At 31.6% G+C, this 27137-nt stretch overlaps 1 protein-coding gene and 1 long non-coding RNA gene across 3 annotated transcripts in view; one reads left to right on the plus strand and one right to left on the minus strand.

Annotated features, from left to right (window-relative positions):
* The window catches only part of LOC105217134 (innexin shaking-B), a 269087-nt gene extending 244685 nt beyond the window's left edge, over window positions 1-24402 (minus strand). The window contains exons 1-2 of the mRNA XM_011191988.3: window positions 24245-24402; window positions 14120-15611 (exon numbers count right to left, since the gene is read on the minus strand). The gene's annotated coding sequence lies outside the window, so the exon portion shown is untranslated. The remainder of the gene's footprint in view (window positions 1-14119; window positions 15612-24244) is intronic.
* LOC128921876 (uncharacterized) lies at window positions 23003-26112 on the plus strand. 2 transcript variants are annotated; one of them, XR_008471194.1, is made up of 3 exons: window positions 23003-24307; window positions 24395-24578; window positions 24627-26112. It is a non-coding gene; the product is annotated as an uncharacterized LOC128921876 (long non-coding RNA). The 2 variants fall into 2 exon arrangements; XR_008471195.1 differs by having other exon boundaries at window positions 24730-26112.
* Window positions 26113-27137: the final 1025 nt, after the last annotated feature.

Genomic DNA, 27137 nt, shown 5'->3' on the forward strand with positions numbered 1-27137 from the left:
AAATTACATTCAAATGTGCCCCTCCCTAATGAGATCCTATGTTCCAAATTTTATTTTCATAACTTTATTTATGGCTTAGTTATAGCTCTTTATGTGTTTTCGGTTTTCGCCATTTTGTGGGCGCGGCAGTGGTTCGATTCTGCCCATCTTCGAACTTAACCTTCTTATGGTGCCAAAGAACACGTGTTCCAAGTTTCATTAAGATATCTCAATTTTTACTCAAGTTACAGCTTGCACGGACGGACAGACGGACGGACGGACAGACAGACATCCGGATTTGAACTTTACTCGTCACCATGATCACTTTGGTATATATAACCCTATATCTAACTCGTTTAGTTATAGGACTTACAAACAACCGTTATGTGGACAAAACTATAATACTCTCTTTAGCAACTTTTGTTGCGAGAGTATAAAAATGTTTACCCTAATTTTTGAAAGTTATTTGTCCTTTGAGATACTTACCTTGATAGCACTGATATATATTAAACAAAACGTGGCAGCATTGGACATAACGATTTTAGCACTTTATTAGCACTTGAATCTTGTGCATGGAATTTAACTGACAGACTTCTTTGCTGCAATTTTTACCAAAGACTATACAGTTCTATGTTATGTTGTTCGAGAGTAAATATGTAGTAGGCAAAGCCTCATTTGTAGAATTATTATTAATAAGCTCTGGGAATCGAAGTTTGACCAAACATATCGCAGGCATATTAATAAGATGTTTGTATATGTTTATTATTCTATTATACTACAGTAGTATCTATCTTTGGCCTCACTTAACTTAAATAATATTTAATTTTTAATATATCTTGAAATCAGGCTAATTTAATTAAAGCTACATTTCACCTCCGCGCAATCAATCGGCCCATTGTATTGCAATACGCTGCTTTCTAATGTATTTATTAAAGTCTGTATTCCGTTATTATATTATGTTTGGGTCCAAACGAACGTAACACTGCCTGGTTAGTTAATAAGTGAGCAGAAGTCTGAAAACATGAGGATACCCTTTACTTTTCTATAATTTGCGAAAGTATCTAATATGCTTACTTTCAATTTTATTTAGTACGATCTGTTTCCTCTTCCGTTGTTGCTGTATTTTATACATTTTTCTATAAAAGGAACCATCCAATTTATGGTTTCACCACACCCATATACATAAATTACTCCCACTACTTGCGCCTTGGACTTATGTACAGTCATAGTTACACCGTCGCTCGTGGCGCAAGATAACGGCTGTATTATATACTCATGTGTATTTCTTTGCCGTTATTATCGCAAAACTTAAAGTATGTACATACATATGTGCTTAGGAAAATATTGTGATTTTAGTGAATGCGTGGAGCGACCCGTTGCTGCAGACCGTCCAATTTAGGCGCGTTTTTGCTTGAAGCCTTTGTCATAGTTATTTATTTATTATATTATTTTTTGTGGAATGGGCACTTAAGGGATGTATTTAATGTTAGGGATTTCCCCTGTTACAAAAAAATAGTTAAATTATGCCACATTATTGTTGAAAATCTGACGCACCATTTCCTGTCTGAAATGGAACATATTTAGACACAAAACAAGTATGTGAAGCAATACTGTTAAAAGTTTTATTGCTGTAGACATATTATTATTGTGGATATTATTGGCATTAAGTTTAATTTCAGCTAATTTCAATTTACTACTTTTCCATTGCGACACCAATAATTATTATGTCACAACAATAAAAATATTTTCTCTTAATAACAACACATTTACACCAAACGATGGAGATGAGCAAAACTGTGAAAATAGTTGGTTGGATCCACTCGTCTGCATTTCTCCAGTTACTTGTAAAGAAATTAATCTACCAAAGAATTGTATAAAAGACAAGTAAGGAAAGGGTAAGTTCGGGTGCAACCGAACATTTTATACTCTCGCAATTTATTGACATATTTTTATTAAGAAAACACACAATTTGACCCATTACCGATTTATAAGTTATTAGCTCATCGTATTTTTGAAAATCCAATAATTAGGTATTCTCATATATTCATATATAAGGGAAGTTATGACCCGATTTTAACCTTTTCTGGTACAAAGACACACTATTAGAAGAACAATATTTCCTCTGAATTAAATTAAGATACTTGAGAGTTACCATGTGGTACTGAGTTCTTCATATTCGATATCCGGGACATTGAAAAGTAATAGTCCGATTTCGACAATTTTTTCACAAGTGATGCCATAGATCATATACAGTATTTGTGTAAAGTTTTATTTCGCTATCTTCATTGGTTCCTTATGTATACATTATAAAGTGAAGGAATAAGATGACATTCAAAAATGGGTTATATGGGAAGATGTTGTGGTTGTGAACCGATTTCGTCCATTTTCCACATGTGTCATCAGGGTGTCAAGGAAATATTATATACCGAATTTCATTGAAATCTGTCGAGTAGTTCCTGAGATATGGTTTTTGTCCCATAAGTGGGCGATGCCACACCCATTTTTCATTTTGTAAAAAAATTTCAGTGCAACTTCCTTCTGCTATTATTTGTGTGAAATTTAGTGTTTCTGACGATTTTCGTTAGTGAGTTAACCCACTTTTAATAATTTTAAACCTAACCTTTGTATGTGAGGTGGGCGTGGTTATTATCAGATTTCAACTTTTTTCATGGTGTGTGGTGGGGTACCTAGGAGAACCGACTGCAGAAAGTTTGGTTTATATAGCTTTATTTTTTTGCGAGATATATAGAAATAACCGATTTGGGGGCGGGGCCACGCCCACTTTCCCAAAAAAATTACATCCAAATATGCCCCTTCCTAGTGCGATCTTTTATTCCAAATTTTACTTTTATAACTTTATTTATAGCTTAGTTATGACACTTTATAGGTTTTTGGTTTTCGCCATTTTGTGGGCGTGGCAATGGACCGATTTTGCCTATTTTCGAAAGCAACCTCCTCAGGGTGCCAAGGAATACGTGTTCCAAGTTTCGTTAAGAAATCTCAATTTTTACTCAAGTTATCCGTTGCACGGACAGACGGACGGACGGACGGACAGACAGACAGACATCCGCATTTCGATCTCGCCTCGTCATCCTGATCATTTTGATATATATAACCCTATATCTAACTCGTTTAGTTTTATGACTTACAAACATCCGTTATGTGAACAAAACTATAATACTTTTGTTGCGAGAGTATAAAAATTTTAAACATTGTAAACAACGCATTATACTTAAGATACGTTCTATCGCTTTGGAAAGTATCTGAAGTTATTATGATACCTAAGCCGGGTAAACCACTACATGATGTCACATCTTACAGGCCAATATCGCTGCTGCCAGCTCTATCGAAAGTCTTCGAGAATGTTCTCATAAAGAGGCTCAAATCAATAACGGATCGAAAACACCTTATACCAGTACATCAGTTCGGCTTTTGTGATCATCATTCAACAATTGACGAGGTACACCGAGTCGTTAATTTCGTTGAAAATGCTATGGACAAAAAGAACGTTTGTTCTGCGGCCTTCTTAGAAGTGTGTCAGGCTTTTGATAGAGTTTGGCATTCGGGTCTACCCAAACAATATCAATATAGCGAAATAATTGCTTCCTACCTCAAAGAAAGATACTTTCTCATAAAACAAGTGGATGCATACTCAAACTTGCAACCTATAGAAGCGGGTGTTCCTCAGAGAAGCGTGTTGGGACTAATGCTTTACTTTCTTTTTACAAGTGATATCCCCACTGATTCAAGTTATGTGACAGCGACGTTTGCAGATGACACAACCCTGTTAGCAGCAGGAGAGTCAACCTCAAAATCTACCCTTCGAGTGCAAACAGCAGTCAATGCAATTACTAAATGGGCTTCCAAGTGTCGCATGAAATTAAACGATTCCAAATCAATGCACGTAGACTTTACTTAAAAAAAAACCATCATACCATCCCATTTATATAAATGGGACAATAATGCTAAGTACCTAGGAATCACCCTAGATGCTAAGCTTCGCTGGAAAGAGTATGTCAAGAGAAAAAGATGCGAGCATGATTTAAAATTTGCTAAGTTTTACCATCTGGTCGGTAGGAGATCCACGAAAGTACAAGATATAAAAGAAAGAAGTAACAAATTGTTAAAGATCGTGTATACAGCAGATTCTCGTTCCGTTATTGATCTAAATTTATTATAAAAGTATCGGAATACGAGTTAGCTTAACCAATGAATTTCTTAAACTTTATCTTCATCATAAATAGATAAATATGTGGTGTATCATAATGAAACCATGAACCAGTAATATTTAATTTGTTTGTTGATGAAAAGAGGTAAAGAGTCCCTAACTGCAATGCGATCGAACTTTATCCATTATTAGCCCCATTGCAAAGTGGTTCCGCCCATAGGCCAAAAATTAAAAAATCGGCAACAAAATATTTTGACAAAATGTAAACGAATTGTCTCTAAAATGGCCAACATTTTATATGGTAAAACATTTTTATTTGGAAATCTAACGGGACTTTCTAAAAATAGAATCGAAGACGTAAGTACATGTTCATTTTCATAGCGCAGCGAAAACTTCACAACTAAAGGTGCAATTCAAAGTGGTCTGTCGAATATTTACGGTCCTGAATTTGAATTTGAAAGATTTTAAATGTATTTTTAAGTGAAAGGTATATACTTTATGTTCCAATATTAATAAAAGCTAATTTGTGTTGTATTTTTTTCAAATTAATGTTTTTTCTTACCTTGTTTTTTGTAGATTTTGTACGCACCTTTATTATGTTCAGTTAAAGTTTCAGTAGTGAATATTGGGATAAATGTTTTTTGGAAAAGTGGGCGTGACCGCGCCAACCTCCCATACACATGTTATGTTGAAAACTACTAAAAGTGCTTTAATTCAATAAGGAAAAACACCAGAAACCTTAAATTTCATGGTAAAGAAAGAAGTTTACCAAATTAGAATTGGGAGTGGGTCCGTGGGAAAATACTCCACCAATTTCAACGAAATCCGGTTCGAACCATTTCCTTGGCATCCACATTATATAGTTTGAAAATGTGCAAAATCAATTCACAACCACTTTTACTTCCCATATACCAAAATTTTAAAGACTAACTGATTCGTTCACTTTACAATAGACAAGTTAAACACCAGTGAAGATATCGAAACAAAATTTTGCATAAATACTGTATTTCAAGTGTAGCATAGCCGGTATAATAACCGAAATCGGACTATAGATCGGACATGAAGACCTCAGAGCCTTTGACTAATTTTTTATCGAAAATATCGGTAAATCTCTCAAACATTCAAAATAAATTCAAAAGAGATTTGTTTCTTCTAACTATTTACTTCTGTGCCAAAAATTAACAAAATCGAACCAATATTTCCTCTAGTTCCCATATACCATACACAAGTTTTCAAACTCCCGGTGTACTTTATACAGCATATATCGGTTAATATGTGAGATATCTTATCAAAATTAAGTGATCGTATAATATTGGCTTTGTGATGAAAATGGGCGAAATGGGTATAGGAATTACACCATCCCCTATACTATACCTATATAATGATTTTAGATATTCTTGTGAATTTATGGCGAATATGGGGAACGATGTGTTTATGTACCTAATAACATTAAATATATGGTTTGTGTTAGTATATAATGTTCGGTTACACCCGAACTTAGCCCTTCCTTACTTGTATAGTAGTCAATGACAATGTCAATATTATTGTTTTAAGTATTGATAATTTCGTCGATTAACAAAAAGTTTTCCGAATTTGGAATTTGCTGATTTTCATTAAAAATATATTTAAGCCGATAACGTTGATATGGGAATAGCGTTATTGTTATCAAAGTCAGAATTTTCACTCACACTCTTTCGGAAAACAGATTTTAATTGTTTCCATTATTACGTTGTCCCAAGGAGTCTTACTAAAATATACAGCATAATTTTTTCATTGAAATTTCTTCTCCTCTTGTCAAAATATGTGTGATATATAAAATTCTGTAAAATGCCCTGATCGAGAGGCTGCCAAACCAGTGTTCCATTAGCAGGAAGGAAGATCAACTTTATGTTAATTGGTTTAAAATCTCGAGAGTAGGTTGTTAAACTATTAAAACTCTTCTCTTCTGAGAGGCAACTCATATATAATTCCACGAGACATCTAAGCTTTCGAAAATAGTTAGTTACTCGACCTTTATTTCAATTATTGTTCTACGTTGTTCGCAAATTAGAGCTTAACGTCCACTTATCAGAGGTTTTTTTCTGTTTGCTTTACACTTTCGTTCAATAATTCGAGTTTTTTGTCCGTTATCGAGAGGTCCGCGTCCGCATACGAGAGGTAATAGAAATAAAAAGTAGTAAGAAAAGTCTCCACGTCCGGTCATGAGAGTGTGCGGTTGTTAGAGTGGAATTTGTTCTGAAACCGCAACGTAAAACTTTTGTCTGGTTAATACAGGGGTCCACTTCTTAGAGCTGTCCGCCAGTAGAGGTTTCACTGTACATAGATATTTTTATCACTCAAAAATAAGGGTTTTCATTTAAGTATTTTTTGAAATTATAAAATTATATAAAGTATGTTAATCACGTTCACAAATATAGCAAGTATTTAAAAACTATGCTCGGCTTCTCAATAAGCACAGATTAGTCTAGTTCACTTAGTCGAGAAAGTACACATGTACATAACTGATTTATTAAATTTGAACTCAAATTAAAATGGTTCCCAAATTAAATAATAACCGATTGCCAATATACAATATATGAATAAAAACAAATTTAATTTTTAATATTTTTAACACTTCATTGTCTCTATAAAGAACACATACGTATGTAAATATGTAAATTTTTCATAATCCCGAAAAACGAAATGCTCTCACAAATAAAGTAATAAATGTGTACATAACGGTGCGTCGATGTATAAATGTTTAAGTTTGATATGCTTGATTATGCCTGAACTTTTTATAAATTTAATTCAACTGAAAATTAAATAAATGTACTCAAAGCTTGGTTGCGTGTTAAGTCCACAAGCGCCAATCAAATGCAGCTGCTAGTTGTAACAGTGGTAGCAGCTTCAGCTTTACAGTTCTTTTAGGTGCAACCTTTTATCGTTCCTACTGAAACATTTAATGCCGTAAGCAGCTTAAGGGTCAAAAGCGGACCGAGGCACACATCAACTTTTCGCTATACATAAAATGCGAAACACACAAATAAAACACAGAAGTGCTGAAATTGAAAATGGAAACTCAACCGAATGTTCGTATGTATGTAAGTACGCTTGTATTTTCATGCTTCATGAGCAGGTGTACTAAATTGCTGTACTAGCTCTTGTATTATTTGTGGAATTATTTGAGGTATTAATAAAAGTAAAAAAACATATTTTTTTTGTGTTTTTTATGAATTTTTAACACATTCCCATATAATTCCCGCTATAATTGCGGCTACATTATTAAAAGTTTGATTTAAGTGAATCAATATTGTGATTATTTTCAGTACAAACAATACCACTTGTCGTCACACCACAGGAAACGCTGGAACTTTTTATTATTTTCTGTACGTTTGAGATGAGGAGAAAATTTACATATTTATAAATGGGTTGAAAACTTGAACAAAAATAAACAAACGTGCTCCCGACATTGTACGAAGTGTGCCATTGAAAAAGTGCTGCTGGTGTGGTTCCAGCTGTAAGCTGCCACATTATTTACACGAAAATAACTTTGTGTGATTTAAAAATACACACAAATTTCGTTGAGAATTTCCTCATTCTGTGTTTCAATTCTAATGCTCTTGTTTCGGTTAATGTGCTGTAAAATAATCCAATAAAATGAAAATGAAAAATTAACAATGAAATGCGGCGGAGAGTTATGGCCACAAGATAAAATCCACAAGTCAATACAAACATATCTTCAAGCACTTAAATAGCTAGCTTAACTTCCTCTTTTTTATTATAACGAATAAATGGTGTGATGCAGCTGCATGTGACTTGTACTGTGCTGAAATCGTGTGCATCTATCAACAAGACTCGTGTCACACCGTTCCACCAATTTTACTACATTTGTCACAGGGCGTATATCAAAGAATATCGCTGCAGCGCTGCCCTCTCTACAAATTTTAAACTTGGGTATACTAGCTGCAGTTGAAAGCATTTGAGATAAGTTCAATCAACCATATCACAAAATAAATTGTTCAAGATGATAGAACGAATTGATTACGATAACTATATACATATATGTAGTATTTAGAGAAATAAGTGGCGATAAAGCAGCAAAACCAGACAATTCTCAGCTTCAGCAAATATAGGCATAAAGGTTTATAAAACAAAACGATAAAAAATTAGGTTATTTGCCATTAAGGGCCTGAAGAAATTGTTTCATTCTCACCCAAAAGTTTACATAATTTTTTTTCCGTTGTAGGCTCAGGATTTTCTGAGATCTATTAAACCGACATTGAAGAATTTTTTTGACAGGACTTCGAATTTAAAAGAACTTGGAATCATTATTTTTTATTCAATTACAATAACTAAAAGCAAAAAAGGAAATCCGTCAAATTGTAGCCTAATTTTTCGTAAAACTCTATATTGAATACAATTTTATGTTTTGCTTTGCCATGAGCTAAGCCTTAGCTAAACAAGTATTTTTTTCTCTTCAAATGTTTCAGCTAGGAGCTATGCTGTCATAACGGACAAATATTTTTCATAAGAGGCCGCTGTAAATGATATCACAATGGCAGATATTTGTAAAAGTTGTAAGGAAGTATTATGAGTACTTGATCTCTCAGTGTCTTATGAAGAACATTGTTCGTACTACTAAACTACTTTGCAAATAAAATGAATCATCTACTGGAGCCCAACTTTTCAGCAGACTGTATTTCGTATATATAAGCAATTTGTATATTTAATCATGTCCTTCAAGTTGCTATGAATCAGCTCATGCCAAAAAAATTATAATTTTAATTGAAAACCACTTTCTGCAAGAAATATATGTGGGACGTTTTCCTGTCTTGTAGAATTTCAGGGAGAAATTAACTAAATTTAAACTCGCATCTACATAATCAGTAAAGTTAAAATATCTCAAATAAGCCACAAGTACTTAGTTCATCAGCGCTGCGTCAGCATTGAACATAGCGTTAATAGCAGTGCTGTTAAGCTTTGTACATATTGACAATGTGCCGCACAATGAATGTAATTCAAAAGCAAAACAATTAATATTCACTACGCCTGCGACACTAATATTATTTCAAGCACACCTTTCCTATAAATAGACATGTAGGATTATATCCGCTTGTTAAAATTGCATTGTTGAGATGCATGCTACATATATAAAGGCTAATATCATTTGTTTACTCCTATTCGATTATTCACGCTTGTATACATTCGATTTGTAACACAATTGTAAATATGTATACTGGTATACATATGTACATGCATAAATTGTGATTACTGTTCCGATTGTTTTGATTAGTGATGCCAATGTCCGCACCAAATACAAAAAGTATACGACCCGATATTTTACTTTCAATACCTGGAAGTTAGCTGGCTAAAATTTGGACGGCGATCAACTTTGTTGAAATCAAACCCCTCTTATCTAATACATATATGTTCAATAGTTTAGGAATCAGTTTTTAAATGTTGCACTACAATATTGAAGTTCAATTGCACATTTGTTAAATTTTTTACCCCGTAAGACTAATAGTATCTCCCTCCCTCCCTTCTACGGTTCAAAAAGGTAGCTTTTGATCGCAATTGTTCCACTCGCTCCATATGTTTGGATGTGGAACGATGTTTTAAGAAAATTTCGATATTTTAGTACCGAATAGAACCTTTCAAATTAGTATCGAATGTGGATCAATATTCGATCAGGCAGGCCATCAATTTCAGTGGCGCTTCTGTGCCATTGGCCATTGAATATTGTTTGCTATCCATACACTTAAAATAGAACAGCTTCTGTTTACTTGTGTAATTTAGTGCATTGATCTGTATGTATAGCATTTTATTACCAAAAGCAACATGTTGCACACAGGGTGTTCAGCATTTGTTTGCAACGGCGTAAGCGGAGCAAGATTTACAATGCAGCTATATGTATAAGTATATATACGTGGTATGTTCAAAAAATAACGGGACTTTTCTTAAAAAAAACATCTGTTTTCGTCAAGATTAATGCTGTCACCTTTAACACAGTGTCCATTCCATATTAAACTACATTTTTGGGATAGCCTTTGGCTGTTTCAGCGATTTATGGTATGCTTGTAAAACGAAGGCGCTTTAAGGTTCTCTTTATTTTAGAAAATAGGAAAAAGTCACACGGAATCATATCAGGCGAATATGAATGATGGCACATCGTTACAATATTGGTTTTGGCCAAGACTTCCAAAGAAGCAACCAAGGGTGAGCTTTCACCAAGTTCATAAAAACACCGTAGCGATTGCTACAGACAAAAAAATAATACAGCGATTATCCAAACCCGCGAAAATTTTAATTTTAAACACTACTCGTATAATGAAAAGCAAAAATAAGTCAATGACGATTTTCTAATAACTTAGAAGCACAGATGCTTGTACATAATATAGCAAAAAAAGAAGACTCTCGCAATTCATTTATTTCATTTTATTAATATAACACACAATTTGACTCACATATTCGGCATATATGTGGTATAAAGTCCATTGAAAGTTTGAAAGAAAGAAAATATTAGGTATATGGAGAAGTTATAGGCTAGGGGAAGTTATGATCCGATTTCACTCATTTTTGACACGGAGACATATTATTAAAAGAAAAATATTCTCTCTGAATTTCTTTAAAATATCTGAGAGACTTATCTAAATTTGTAAAAAAAACTATTCGAAGCTCAGAGCTCTTCATGTTCGATACAAGGGGCCTTGAATTCTTATGGTCCAATTTTTAGTAAAGCGATGCCTCACTATAAATGCAGTATTTGTACAAAGTTCTGTTCCATTATCTGCACTAGTGCTTACTTTGTATATTGTAAAGTAAACGTTTCAGATCGATTTCAAAGTTCTGGTATATGGGAAGTAGACGTGGTTGTGAACCGATCTGGCCTATTTTCATAACATATCATTGGGAAGTTAGAATATATTATGAACCGAATTTCATTGAAATTGGTCGAATAGTTTCTGAGACATGGTTTTTGACCCATAGAGGGCGAGCCACGCCAGACATGCGGATTTCACTCACTCGTTTAGTTTTAGGACTTACAAATAATGACAAAACTACAAATGTGAACAAAACTATAATACTCTCTTTAGCAAGTTTGTTGCGATTGTATAAAAATTTATATAAAAAATCTAACTTACAAAATGTTGTTGAGATAACTAATGTAGCACTGACAGGTATAGTACATATGAAGCGAACTGCGGACTTTTGACGCCAAACTATATTACATTCCAGAAACTACGCACTCTTAATATCATTAAGGTGGCTCACATATTGATCAATGTACTACATAAGGATCGATGTAAGTGCAGATCAATTTCATATCTAGATATCTTCAACAATGCTTGAGTTATCTGTATCCAATTTACACTATGATCACTCTATGTGTGATTTAAGTGAAATTATAGGGAATCTTACAAATCCAATAGTGCAATAATAGATTTAGTAAACGTAGAGGCTTTTTCGCACTGGAGTTGATGATCAATTAACCAGCCTTTGCTCGATTAGTGTGGTGATTTAGATCGATTTACAATACCAAAGAAAATTATTTTTAATCGAATACAAATCGAGTTGAAACTGGAATTCTACTCTACGGATACAGCCGGCTGTGCGGAAAAGAACAAATGATTTCTCAATTATAATCTTTATGTATTCAATTAATTTGGTGTGTGGAAATATAGAATTAGTTTCGTATTAATTTATTTAGAAAGTTCATGCAAAGTATCAAACATAAAAAGTATGCATATTGATAATATATGATGATACTATCTAAGAAAATACAAAAATATATAAAACAATCTCAAAATTTAATTTTCCCAATCTCTCATTTATTCGCACAGCTACTAATACTTTTGTCTCACCTTTGTTTTCGTTCAATTTATATATATTTTTACTATTTATGATAAAATTTCTGATTTATTAGTTCACATATTCAGTAAGAACAAAAATAAACACAGGTGTTCAACATAAAATCAAAATCTAGATACTCATCTGTATTTCCACATTATAATTTTATTTTTTCCTTATTATTTTACTTGTATCCGAGGGCATATGTTGTTGCAAGACGCCAATTGAATTAAGAATCGTATTCGATAGAAATCACATCGGTATATACACGAGTTTAGTTGAATTTTTGTAAAATTAGTGAGATAACACAATTGTATGAATAAATATTTTAATACGCATAGTATGGGCGAAGTTATGAAAATGGAATCTATTTGGATTAAAAACCACTTAATGTTAAAGGTTCCATGTATATCTAGTTTTTAAAAAAAATTTATTGATTTCCAGATATATTCAATATCTCATATCATAGCAAAAATATAACATATATACATATGGATCGTCTTCAACAATTTAGACTTATTTAAATACTTATACAATTTCAACTTGCCAAAAAGCAATATTAGTAATATTTCAAAGAAGAAACCATATTAAAACCAACAAAAGTCTTAACTTTTGTAAATTGGAATACAGATTTTTGTGTTTCCATATTATTTTCGATCCTTCGGCACATCCAACCCACTCCGTTACTGCAGTCTATTAATACTCGAATTCAAATTAAATATTTCATGCCATATATGCATGTATTTAACATATGTATTTATGTATTTAACGCTGTCGTGTGCAAATAGCATACCTTTATATTAACATTCTAGTAGTCGATTTCGATATTCGACCAGTGATTGCGTGTAAATATGTGTATATGAAAACTTCAAAATAAGCTTCAGCTGCAACGCAATTTCATTTAATTTCCTTCCTTTCCAATTTATTTCACAAATTTATAATTCCAATTAAAATTGTGCACACACGTTAGATATGAAATATAGAAATATTTCATAGTATCCATGCATGCCTTTGGATAAATATAAAAGCCTACATTTCCTGGTAATTACTTCATATTTTTTTAATATTTATCGTCAGTAAATTGGTTAATTTTAATTGACAAATATCATAATTATCTAATAGTCATGAAGTCAGGTATATAAACAACTAAATATAGTCAAAAAAATAATTTGTATGTATATAAACTCTTTTAGCAAATAACATTCATAGTGTATTTAAAATTGTATTAAGAGATGAACCCTGTACTAACTTATTACATTTAACTTTTTAACTTTTATTACATTTAAGAACCAATATTTTAAACCAAATTTTGTAAATACTTTATCAAGTTTAAACCGAATTCTTCGTAAAGATTTTGTTATTATATTTAGTTTATAAAAAATAATTTCAAAATAAAGAAACTATTTTAAAAATTTCACGAGTTATATTTTATTTATTGAGTTTTAATTAAATTAAAGTATTTAAAGCACATCAATAAATTATTAACTAAAGTCCTTGACCTTGGTTGATCTTAAAGTAACGCTGGCAGGAGTTTTGTTACAAAGGGAGGAATTTAATTTCGTGTTTTAATAAAGCCTTGTCGCCTGATGATGAAAAGATCCAGCACAAAAATAATGGATTAAGAAGATTTCATATCCCAAATTTATATAAAATACTAACCTGGAATTAAGGGTCAAAACTTCGTTCCAATTTAGTTATTATTTAATTTTATTTTATATTTGAACTATAGACACATAATTCTATGTAAGATTAGAAACATTTATTAAATTCATACTAATTTAATCAACTTCTTCCTTCATAATTAGGAACACAAAACTCAACGAAACGAAAATCTAATACTCAGCATATGCGATCTGAAGGTGAACCAAACTGTTTTAAGCATCGCTTCATCTATCACAACATTACCAAGTCTCCAAGTTCAACTTTGGATTTCTTTGAATGCTATGAAATTGAATTGAGGCAACATTTAACAAATCGAAAATCAAGCATAATGATTTGGCTACACGAATTCGGAAATATTGCACATCTCAATGCAATTGTAAACAGTTTTCAATAATCCCAAAAACCATAACTCACAGCAACAAATAAGAAAATATGGGAAAAATTTGGTATTTAGTGAATTAACAGTTAACTATTTCCACTCACCTCTTAATGCAAATGAATAAATTTCCGCAATTTGTGTATTTAAAAGCCGCACAAATAAGAGATTCTCCTCATGCGTATGGATATGTTCTGAAGCGCTCTAAAGCTCATATGCCAACACTTCTAAGCGCACTAAGTTTATTGTTTTCGCTGTTGTTTTTATAGTAGCTCTGCTAATGAGCTTATTTTGTACTTCACACTTGTTCTATTCTGATTTTAGTTGGTTCATATCGACACACGCGTAAACCGAACTGCACATTTTACTGTTTTTTTTGTTAAGAATGGTGAAGTCAATACTTTTTTTAATATTTTGCGATTTTTTCAGCAACTAGCTATGCTAATTTTTCATTTATTTTACCTTTGTTATTTTTATTATCTTTACACGAGAATTTAATTTTCCTTCAATTTGTTATTGGTGTTAATGATTTAACGGTTGTGACCGTTACTCCACTTGTTATTGTTGTTTTCAGCTGCAATGCCAAACTCTTCCGTTTGTTGTGTTTATAAGCCATGTTTGTTTATCAAATCCTGTCGTATTTTCGATTCAGTTAAAACTCAATTGTACACCTCCATTCAACAATTTTCCATTTTATAGTTTTCTTTTTTTTAGTATTTTGTGTTTGGTTGAGCGAATTCAATTGGAGCCAAAGTTTTAAAAACGTGTTTCGTGTCGTTGTTTTTGTTTTTCTAATTTATTTCTGCTTGTTTATATTCGCGCACATTTCATTGTTTCCAAATATTTTGCTGGAATTTCTTGGTTGGATTGCTTTTATTGTTGTTTGTATTTATTTAAATGCAATAAATTGTAGTGTTTGAGTGTTTATTACGAAAATTTCATAATTCTAATATTCAGTAATTTTATAAGCTTGAATTGTACAAGTATTATTATCTATTTGCTTCGTCGAATTGTATTCGAATTTCTTTATCCCAATAGTTTTGGTGAAGTTTCGTTAAATGTGAATATGAATTTCGTATGTTATGTTAGATATTTGAATTATCCTCTATATTTAAGCTATTTATTGCACTAAAAGGGTAAACTGCTATTATATTTATGTTAAGTGGTGTTTTCATTTAGCTTTATCTTTTCGTGTTGAATATATTTTTAATGATATGTTTAATTAATTGCATTGCATTACGGTAAAATATTTGGACTCTATTTCAGTCTATTGAGCTTCGTTTATTTTCAAAAGTTATTGTTGTTGTTTCAATCCCATATAGTTGATATTTTCAATTTAGGTTTTTTGTTTAATTACTTTTATTATTTACCTGCTTAAGTGCGGTTAGTGGTTGATGTTGTTGTCGTTGCAATTCTCTTTTCAATTCTCTGCTGTTTCTGAATTTACACTCAAAGTCTTTTTGCAGTTCTTTATTGTGCTTTCAACTTTTCCGAGTATGAAATCCAAATGTTGGTGAAGACAAAACAAGCACACATTAAAACTTTTCAATTCAATTCCGATTCAGTTAATGCTGCTCCGCACGTATGCCACTCTTTTAGCTGTAAGAAAAACAAAAAAGTGCAGAAAATGAGAGAAGTTAAAAAAACATGGTGGCATAAGTTAGTTGGGTAAATGTGAAAATTAATGTATTAAAACTTCGTGTACGCGTTGAGGTTGAAGTGCGAACAAACGTAAAAGGTATGGACAGGAAAAATAACAGCATGAAGTAATTAAGTTTATCGAACCAACAATATATGTATGTATCAGTGAATTAAGACTTTAAATAAATATATTTTTATATTCCACATTGTTATTCTTCTATTAGACAACTGTTAGGATAGGTTGATCCTATGGATCTCACTTGAACAACTAAAATCGCCAGTCCTTTTTGATGTCGCAAACTTCTAAGTGTAGATACCACAGGCTTTCAAGAGTCGACAAAGCACTTAGAGTACTTATCGCCTGCTAATTAATATATACTCGGGTCAATTTCCCTGGTTCATGGAAACGAATGGAACCGAAATCTCTCATCCACTAAAGTTAATTAATTGAAAGCCAATTTCTGTAGAATTTTCACTATTATGTAACCAATAGATACTTCGTAAATCACACTGTAACAACAAAGACTATAGCAAGACGACCTTTAATTACTACCTTTAGATTATGAAGACGACATGGCGACTGAAGAAGATATTAAGCGAAACCTAAGATATTCAAAACTCCGAAAGAAGTTATGTTTAAGTTATAAAATTGCTATCCTAGAACTCTATAACTTTAATATATTCAGTGGGGATCCTAATATAAAGTTATGTATCACGTATCACTCATTTTATACTTCTGGAGCTATAGTTTTGATCTTTATTGCTTTTTAAGTAGTTTTAAGTAGTAACATTATTTCAACGATTTTTACTTAGATCTAATCTTTTCTTTTTAAATATACTATATGTAGGAGTTTGCATAAATCTTTAACACCGATTTTTAGTCTGAGATTACGTATAAGATAGATAGATAAATAGATATTTATTTTAAATGTGCGGCTATGACAATCTTCAACTTAAGAAAGTAAGTTTTATAAAATGTGCATCATACCAAATATCTATATTAAATTATTATTGAAATACACAACCATACTTCAATTTAATATATACTAGAGTTTTTTGTATTTTTCTAACCGGAGTAACCGGATAGGACATTATTCGAATAATAATATTCGCACAAAAATCAAATGCTGCTTGGATTTCAAAAATATTTCATTTATACAAATTCTCGCAGCGGGGCAACTATTCGAATAGTCGCAGCAGAGCAGCTGTTCGAATAATCGCAGTAGAACGACTATTCAAATAGTCGCAATGTTACTACCACTCGAATAGTATTAATCGGTTATTATTCATACGAACGGTTACAAACTGAATTTTCGAATAATCGATTTTCAGTTTATTCGAATAATTTTAAGAGCTCTGCTATATACTAAATAGAATGGCTTTCGTTTAACTGGCAGATTTTTAAAACGATCGATATGTCCAACTTTGACATTTTCACTACCTGTTTGGATTTAGACAAAATTAGTAAATTTTTGTGACTATATAAGATATCTAGTAAGATAACAAAAACGAAATCAAATGAACCAATAACAGATGACCCGAAACAGAAAATTTGTAGAACTACCAATGGGATATTTTCTTAATCAAATAGAGAGTGAACTGCATTTCAGTAGAATTTTTGAATTTCTGCTGGGACACATACTCTCAACGGTAGTGAAAGATTAACGGTATTTTCGATATAAATTGGTCATACGTAGTATATGGTTATTTGGTACCAAAAATTGCTCCTTGTTACCTTGTTTAATAAACTTTTTGATTTGAAGAGATCTCGTAAATATTATATTTCCATGTTGTTTGTGAGAGGCTAGAAAACATTTGACTGATCCTCGGTTGATCAACTCATAATTAAACATATTAACACAATGGATTCAAGTTGGTATTTTTTTTTTTGTTCATAATTTAAAGGATTTTGAAAATGGAGTAATGTAAAAAATTAAGAGATGAAAGGAATCATTTTAAAATTTAGAATCTTAGAACTGAAAGCAAATTGATAAGGGCCTACTTTCAATTTTCAATAAACTATCGATGGATTTCGGCTTATTTACATATTTATTATTTTCTAGTTTAATTAAACTGTTCAAAAGTTTTTATATATGCAAGAAACTAGGAAATTAAAACAAAGAGTTAGAAGTTAGAATTGTAATAGGAGCAAGGCAAAATTTGCGTGGAAAACTATAATAGAATATAGTAAATGTCGGTTATTATAATATCGGTTATTAATGTGTTCTATATTTATTTTTAATTAATAAAAAACAATTTAACATTAATAAATAGCTATTGGGATCCCCGAAGCCAATCATGCGGCAGATGACGCATTAACTAAAATGCAAATAGTAGACACTAGTCTATAAAAACTTATTTGAAATTGCATTACTGCAGTCAAATAGCATGACTGCATGCAGATAACTCGTTTGTGTGTCAGTGATTTTCGTGCAGAACAAATTTGCAAATTACCACGCCATGTGCACTTTGCAAAATGAAAGGAAATGGCCTCAAACAAAATTGTCAAAAGTTGCGCTCACGAAGAGAAGAAAGGAAGTGCACGCGCTAACACTACTACACTAAACATGTGGCTGACATGCACGCTCTCACACACACATAATTTTCGAAAAATGTGCGCTTGTGTGTTGGCCATAATGTGGCATTACTACCACACTATGTCACTCATGCACTCTTGATGGCTTTATTCTATTTTATTATGCAACAAAAACACCACAACGCCCACTGTCCGGCCCACCACTTTAATGATCCCACATTGTGTACGAATCTTCGTCAACAAACAATGTTGCACTAAACCCATACAAGTTACCGTTGCCTATGTATGTACGAGCGCAGCTGGATTGTATTCTCTTTAAAAAAATACAATTATACATATAAACAGCTGCATACATATGGATATATATAAAATTAGCAGCTTTGACTGGCACTGAAGTGAATTGCAGCGCTAGAGGGGAACTGCTGAGGCGTTAGTTTTAAAGTATGTAAGCTGGCGGCATGGAAAACTAACATAACCGTGGACTATCGTTTGCTTTCTTCTAATATTTATTTTGTTTTTGTAATACATCATTTACGCTTTTCCACTTATGTGGAAAATTTTCACTTACTCCGCTCCACCCACCGCTTCAACTTGGTTCGGCACACATTATTGCAATTCTTGCTTTGCATATGGCAAATATACTGCAGCACACATACACACCCACAAGAGTGCACAATATAAATACATGTGAATTGTGCAAGTATTTGTGTATGGAACGCAACACTCTGTGGCAATGCTATTGTTGTTGTCGCTTTTCATAAAGGTGGCGTTGGTTGTGCCGCCAACAATTCGATAGTGGAACGACCGAAAAAATCAGCAACAATTTCTAAAACAATGTGGCTCAATGTGGAGTGTATTTGAGTGTGTGTGTGTGCACGAGCCTCCATTCGTCCGAGTTAAGCCCCACAAACCCTTCCATCGAAAAATTGCTGTGACTAGTTAACCTGCCGTTTAGTCAGTCTGTCAGTCAACCCAGCGACCTATAGAAGCCAGCACAAGCGCCACCACACGCCCTGGCGCATTTATCGTCCACATACTGCCCGCCAAATTGTATGCACCGGACAGATCGACCCAGCTAGCGACCATTTAAAGTAGGGCAACGTCAGTTGAAACAACATAAGGCATAAAATAAATAAAAAATTAAAAAACAAAAGTACTGTTACAACGGCAACGTTGGAGCAGTAGCAGTTACAATGACAACAAAAAAAAACACACATATTAACATATAAGAAAGCGACGAGACGCCCGCCTACCTTACAAAGGAAGAGAAATATAAATTTACGAACGCGCAGATAGGCCGAAACGAGGCAGTGGCACAGGAACACAGATAAAAAATGCAAACAACGATAGAGAAAATGAAAAATAAAGGAAATTACGAGTAGTGAAATATAATGCCTTCGTTATTTAAGTAATGTGATAAGTTGGCGGTAATTTCCTCAAAATTTCACTTAGAAAGTGCGATGAAATTATATCACAATACGAGTGGAATAATTAATAATATTAAAATCTTAATTAGGAATCAGACGAGACTTTGTATGCGTATGAGTGTACAGTTAAATACAATGAATTCGTTTTTAAAGTCTACTGGTCTTTTTTTAGTAGAAAAGTGTATTTCAAGGTAGAACTTTGTGATTTGAAGTTTAAATAATACTTTATTTGATGTTCTCACAACAACAGGACATATTTCGATGAGTGAAGTGTGTATTATAGATTTGGCAGAAATGAATGCAGATGTTACTTGCTGGCTTAAAAAAAGGCCAAAAGTCTTTATTTTATAGAGAAAAACTCAAAATATACATCGCATCTAAGTGAAAATAATAAATACATAAGAACTAGTAAAAAATTGAGCGATATTATACAATCATTACTTTGCACACATATAAAGTCGAATATTGCAATTAAGAATATTTTCTTATATAAATTAGTTAATATGGCAAACTCTTTATCGTCAGGTCAGGCGTCTTATAGTCCATGATTGCTGCCATTTAGATAGATTAAATAATGAATAATAAAAGTAATAATAATTCATGGATTGAACCTGAATTGCTTAGTTTCAGTTAAGTCCTTACGTAAACTACATTATATGGCTTTTTCAAAAGACATCACAAAACAAATTTTCACCTTTTCGATAATTCTAATATTTATGGTTATTATAAAAACTTTCACATATACCGATAAGTCCCCATACATTCTGTGAATTCAATCTTTTGATTCCATCGATTCGACAATTGTTATTACTTTTTCTCTAATTATACTTATACTTGTGCTTCCATTTCAATTCGACATTTTCTAAAATATATATTTGGATGCCTTTCTATATCAATAATTTCTGATATTTTAATAGTTGGGAGTGGAGAGGAAGTCAACAATTAAGAGATTATCAAAATCAGTCCCGCCATTCTTGAGTTATATATAGTCAAATGTTCCTTATAAATACTTGAGAATCTTAATACTGAACTATTCGAAAAGAAATTGAAATATTTGTATTATTTTCAAGGATAATTTATCTTTGTTGAAGAACCTATACCTTATGTTATATGACCCCGTGTTTCTCGGTTTGATTCATATTAAAAAATATTTTTTTTTAAGTTTCGGTAATGGATCTCATTAGAAAATGGGTTTTAGTAGCTTTATGAGTAATTTACGTTTATGTAACAAAACGCTAGAAAAACTGAGTTGTCGTGACAATGTCAGTAACACATTTAGACGCTATCCTTAGTGCACACTGTAATCTTTTCATACATACATATTTGCATAAATATTTCTGCATACGAGCATTTGCGAATCGATAGCAGTAGACAATTTGTATACAAGTGCATTATTTACTTTAACGCTAAATGTTTGTATGTATTTGACACAAATTTACAAACGTGACCATCATACATATGGTATATGTATGTCGGGACTCTTATATAGTTGAGCTCGATATGACACACATATACACTTAAGCCACATTTTCCTTTCATACCGCCATAACTAACTACCGTTATTATATAAAATAACAATGAGCCAATTTTTATAGTCAGTTATTATTATCGTCAACAACAGTGGCGCTAGCAGTTCAGCAGAACAGCTAGCAAGCTGGCAATGGACGATTTTGTTGGGCGAAGAGGATGCGGTTATGTGGCAGTGGCACGTTGAAGCAGTGGCACGTAAACGTTAGTGCGGTACTTCTGCTTTCACCGCGTTTATTGTTATTATATTAATATTTTCTGCGCTTGTTGTTGTGTTTATATTTCACTTTGCTTTAGTTATACGCCGCCATTGTTGTCACACTCTTTGCCGCACAAAATACATTTACTCACACATGCTCACGAGCAACCAAATATAAATGTACTTAAACAGCATTAACGCATAAAAGTATGCCTCATTCATGATTGCCAAATTTAAAATATGCGCTTTATTATATGAATTTGAAGAAGTACACACATGTATGCATGCTTTCGCCTGCCTCCATATGTGTACAGCTGCGAATAGGAACAAACAATAACTGTATTTCATGGTGGGCTTTAAGTGGCACATTATATTGTGAGTTACTGTGCCAAGGGGTATTCAAATGCATTTACTTGAATGGTGAGCGCGAAACTTCGCTTCCGGTTGGTTCTTAGAGCGAGTGCCAGATTTTACATATTAAAACTAAAAGGACCTGAATAAAATTCGAAAGTTTTGAACTTATATGAAATTGCTATATTTCTGACAGAACCTATTATCTCACAGAATATTCACGATAAATACGACTCACTTTCTAATTCGTCTTAAATTTCATATTCAATTATTTATTTTATATTTACATATTAAAACTAAAAGGACCTGAATAAAATTCGAAAGTTTTGAACTTATATGAAAGTGCTATATTTCTGACAGAACCTATTATCACATAATATTCACGATAAATACGACTCACTTTCTAATTGGTCTTAAATTTCATATTCAATTATTTATTTTATATTGTCTTATTTTATTTTATTTTACTTTATTTTATTTTATTTCATTTCATTTCATTTCATTTCATTTCATTTCATTTTATTTTATTTTATTTTATTTTATTTTATTTTATTTTATTTTATTTTATTTTATTTTATTTTATTTTATTTTATTTTATTTTATTTTATTTTATTTTATTTTATTTTATTTTATTTTATTTTATTTTATTTTATTTTATTTTATTTTATTTTATTTTATTTTATTTTATTTTATTTTATTTTATTTTATTTTATTTTATTTTATTTTATTTTATTTTATTTTATTTTATTTTATTTTATTTTATTTTATTTTATTTTATTTTATTTTATTTTATTTTATTTTATTTTATTTTATTTTATTTTATTTTATATTGTTTTATTTTATTTTATTTTATTTTATTTTATTTTATTTTATTTTATATTGTTTTATTTTATTTTATTTTATTTTATTTTATTTTATTTTATTTTATTTTATTTTATTTTATTTTATTTTTTTTTTTTATTTTATTTTATTTTATTTTATTTTATTTTATTTTATTTTATTTTATTTTATTTTATTTTATTTTATTTTATTTTATTTTATTTTATTTTATTTTATTTTATTTTATTTTATTTTATTTTATTTTATTTTATTTTATTTTATTTTATTTTATTTTATTTTATTTTATTTTATTTTATTTTATTTTATTTTATTTTATTTTATTTTATTTTATTTTATTTTATTTTATTTTATTTTATTTTATTTTATTTTATTTTATTTTATATTGTTTTATTTTATTTTTTTTTTTAATTTAAAACTATGAATTAAACAAAGACTTTGTACTGTGAAAGAAAAAATTAATAACCCGATTTCTTTAAAAAAGTTAAAATTTAATTCAAATATTATTTTAGAATCATTAATTTCATAGATTTCGCAAACAGAAAAAGTCATTTAATTAATAAATTTCAACTTTTTCCACGCGAGCCATTTGACATATTACATTTCCATGAAAGATATCAAATGAAATGACGAAGGTTGTGCGCAAATACATTGTGTTTTATGGAAGGCAGAGTGCGCAAAAAAGGGCTTGGAAGGCTTATCATTTATTGAAATAATTCACAAAAACATTGCACTTCAACTGAACTTAAATCACATATGAAAGAACAGCATACTATACATTTTGGAGTTCATAAACACTTTTTAATTAAATGTTGCGTAACGCATGGCTTATATTTCGGTATATTTTCATTTATCTCAAATGTGTGTTATACGGAATAATGTTTGGGTTTGAAAAGTGTAAGTTTAATATATGACGGACGGCGAATTCGAGCTTAAATTTCAAATATTGCTATGCATTCCACTGTTGCTCTATAGAATCTTTGGAATCGACTCAAGCAAAATTAAAAAAACATAAATGGCCTGAGTCTTAAGATAATTTGAATTCTCTGTATCGTCATTCTAAACTCAAGTATAAATTTGATACACAAAAAATGTTACAGATCTCTTTAGAATATATTCAAAATTGATTATTTGAGATTTTTCGAGATTTTTAAAAAAATATACACAAAAATTAAAAGTCCTCTCTTTACAATAATGAACATGTATGGATGTATGTAAATATGTGTTTAAAAATATATTATATAGAAATTTAGGGGTTTAAAATAATTTTGGTAGATAAAAATGGATACGGTTTTTATGTAGTATTACTAGTTAATAAACTGTAAATTTGTAAGTTCAATTTTTGTTAAAGAAGTAATGCAAAAGTTTCCAAGTTGAACAGAACTTTGCATTTTCACAGGAAAATGATTCCCGTGATTTGCTCGGGAAACAACTTTTGTTTCTAATAATTTCTTGTCGCTTTTAAAATAGAAAATTTGGGCAGAATAAAAATTAAAAAGGCGAATAGAGAAATATAAGGTAATGAAGTAAATCAAACAAAATAGTACTCATTGCAAACCGACATAAATTTAATAAAATTAAATTAATATTTTTTCGTTGGTGCATAAATACAAATTTCCAAAGGCCTTTACAGTTTATTGGAAAACATAACGAATCTAATAATATTAATATATTTCATTTCATTTTCATTTATATTTTCAGGGGAAGGACCTACCTTTTCTTAGACTGTTCACCCCTCACGCTTACTGCTTTGCTGCTCGAACTCTCTTTTAATTTGGTAATAAAACTTTCCTATTTCTTCACAATGCATATCCATTTCACTTCCACTTAATCTAATTTGTCAAACTCCTTATGAATTTTTAAGCATTTTCAAATCGTTAACACCATGACCAATATAATAAAGCACGCAATCATTACACGCCTTACTTAGCGGCACTGCTTTGGTCATGCATCATTAATATAAACACACAGAACTGTTGGCTATTTCATGCCTTTCCATCGGACATCATCATTGAACACAAGAACCAAATTTTTATACAGATATATATGTAAGTATTAACTTTTGTTTCTGTACTTATTTTTTAACAATATAAAAGTAAGTATTGTTTGAACTTCCGTGTTCCGGTTTTCACTGCACTTCCGTTCGTATGCATCAACCGCGACTCGACACCACTCAACTAAACTGAATTCGATGCAAAGCCCAAAAACAAGCCCAACAGTCCAAACTGGCAACCACAATAGCAGCACGGAGACCAACAACGAAAGAATTCTCCCGAAAAGCCTGTGAGCAGGGTCGAACTCTGTTGGCGCTGCAAAACGGCTTACAATACACGAAGCTGAACTAGCATTAGCAGCGATGACGGCGAGCGAATGACCGAATGGCCAAACGACGAAATGTTAGCTTCAGCAGTGATCTCGCAATCGTCCATTAACAGCAGTGCTTTAAACAGTGGCGGCGCTGTTAGCCAAACAGGATGTATGACCGCGTTGAGGATGACTACTATTCTTGTTGGCAGTGAAGGAATTGGCAGTGTTAACCGATCCAAGTTTTAAAAGAACTACTTTAGCGGCATAAAATGCACAGCACATGTAAACACGACAGTGTTAAGTTCACAACTCACTGAATTAAACTATGCCTTACACGAGTTAGAGTTGCAATTGGGTCTATACGAAACAAAACACTGTAGCATACTTTACTGCGCTGCTGAGAATCATCATTATGTTTCCGAACGTATTTTTTACGTTTGTGACAAACAATTTGAATACTCTATTATTTAACGGTCATCGGCAGATAGTCATACACACACATTCACAGATTATTGAAAGTCGTATTAGTTCCACAATTTCTTGTTCATCTCGTACGTTGGACTCTACTTTAAAACACTCACACACTCTAAGCACTTGACAAGCTTACGAGTAGCGCACAGCTACCGTGACATGTGCGTGCACGCGGAAACACAAGTGAAAACTGAAACTGTTCTACAGCTCGAACATGGATCGGCTCTGTGTCGATGGAATGTTGCAGTATTGTTTGTGATGGGAAAATGCACACACAACACACAAGCGTTTTCACACTCGCACAGCTTTCTGCTAATATTAGCACAGTGAATATGGTAGACGAACTAGCGTGAGCGTGCTATTGAAGAAAGTTCACAAATAAGAACAAAATGCACACAAAGACCAAACGGAGAGCAGCAATGCCTTTGCAGCACAACACAAACAAACAGCGTTGAAATACGCCGCGAACGAATACGAAACTGTTTCGTTCGCCAGGTGCTCCGATACGCATACATAAGCGACGCAAAATATGTGAGAGCAGGGAGGGAGCTTTTACTCTGAGAAGAAAGCCACTCTCCGTTTACAGTGTATAAGATAACTTACTATATGTTGGCATTATGTGCTTTCAGCGTCAATAAGTTTAATCCACTGTTAATGGAACAATATTTGACTGTATAATTAGGTAACAGATATGCATTGCATTATTATTTTTTAATTCAAGATGCAAAGAATCCAATTGCATTGCTATGCAACTAATAAGAAATAAAAATGCAAGAATTCCTACAAAATGATAATCGCAAAATAAATATATATACAAACAATTAAATATTTTCTACTTATTATCAAAGCCCCAGATATCGAACACGAGGATCTCAAAGGTTTTGACTCAAATATATACAGAAAATATCGGTAAAGCTTTCTGATATTCTAAAGAAAGTCAAACAGAATTTCATTTAAATCTATCTATGTATGTATTTATGATAATTTTAGTTATTCTTGTGGACTTTATGGCGAATATATGGATCAAATTGTGAGTTATCTTAATAACATTAAATAAGTAAATAGCGAAAGTATAAAATCTTGTTTCAAAATATATCATATGATATTCTTCGTCAACATTGTGTCTATGAATAATTTTATATTCAGCTCTTGGTATAGTTCGTTTATTCGCCTTCTTGAATGGTAAATTTTTGGGGCATTTCCCTCTCTGTATAGTAAAGCATAACCTATATTTTATTATTTGGCTATTTGGAGCTGGAGCCATTATTTAAGTTATATCATCTTTTACGGGAATTTAAGGAATCGGATTTTAGGAAGTATATTGCTGTCAACTTTACAATTTTCATTTATGATATTTTCATTTTTAATTAACCATTTGAAAGTATTTTTCGCCCCTATACTAATTTTATGACTAATCTTGCACATAATTTTCTGAGAGCTTCTACTTAGATGCCTTCCAAGTAATTCAATGAATTTTCGACTAGTTTTTCCGCCTGGCTAGTGTTTTAGGTCACATGATTTTTGTTTATTTCTTAGTTTGAGGCAACTTGATCCCGCTAGAACACTATAGAACAATATTTTCTTGTTTTCGTCATTTATTATCCACGGCAAGAGCTTGTGTTTTTGAAACGTCAAGGAGGATCAGGTACCAACGACTGAGTTTACGAAATTTTTAAATAAAAAAATCACAAAATACTGTTTAAACATGTATCTTTTATATGCTGAATTGTTTAAATGAAATATATGATTGTATATAGTTCTGAACCGACCTAACCCCTTAAAATCGAAGAACGAAGAGTTAAAGACAGCACTATTTTTTTTTTTACTAA

The sequence above is a fragment of the Zeugodacus cucurbitae genome, chromosome 5, assembly GCF_028554725.1.
Source record: "Zeugodacus cucurbitae isolate PBARC_wt_2022May chromosome 5, idZeuCucr1.2, whole genome shotgun sequence".
Classification (NCBI taxonomy): domain Eukaryota; kingdom Metazoa; phylum Arthropoda; class Insecta; order Diptera; family Tephritidae; genus Zeugodacus; species Zeugodacus cucurbitae.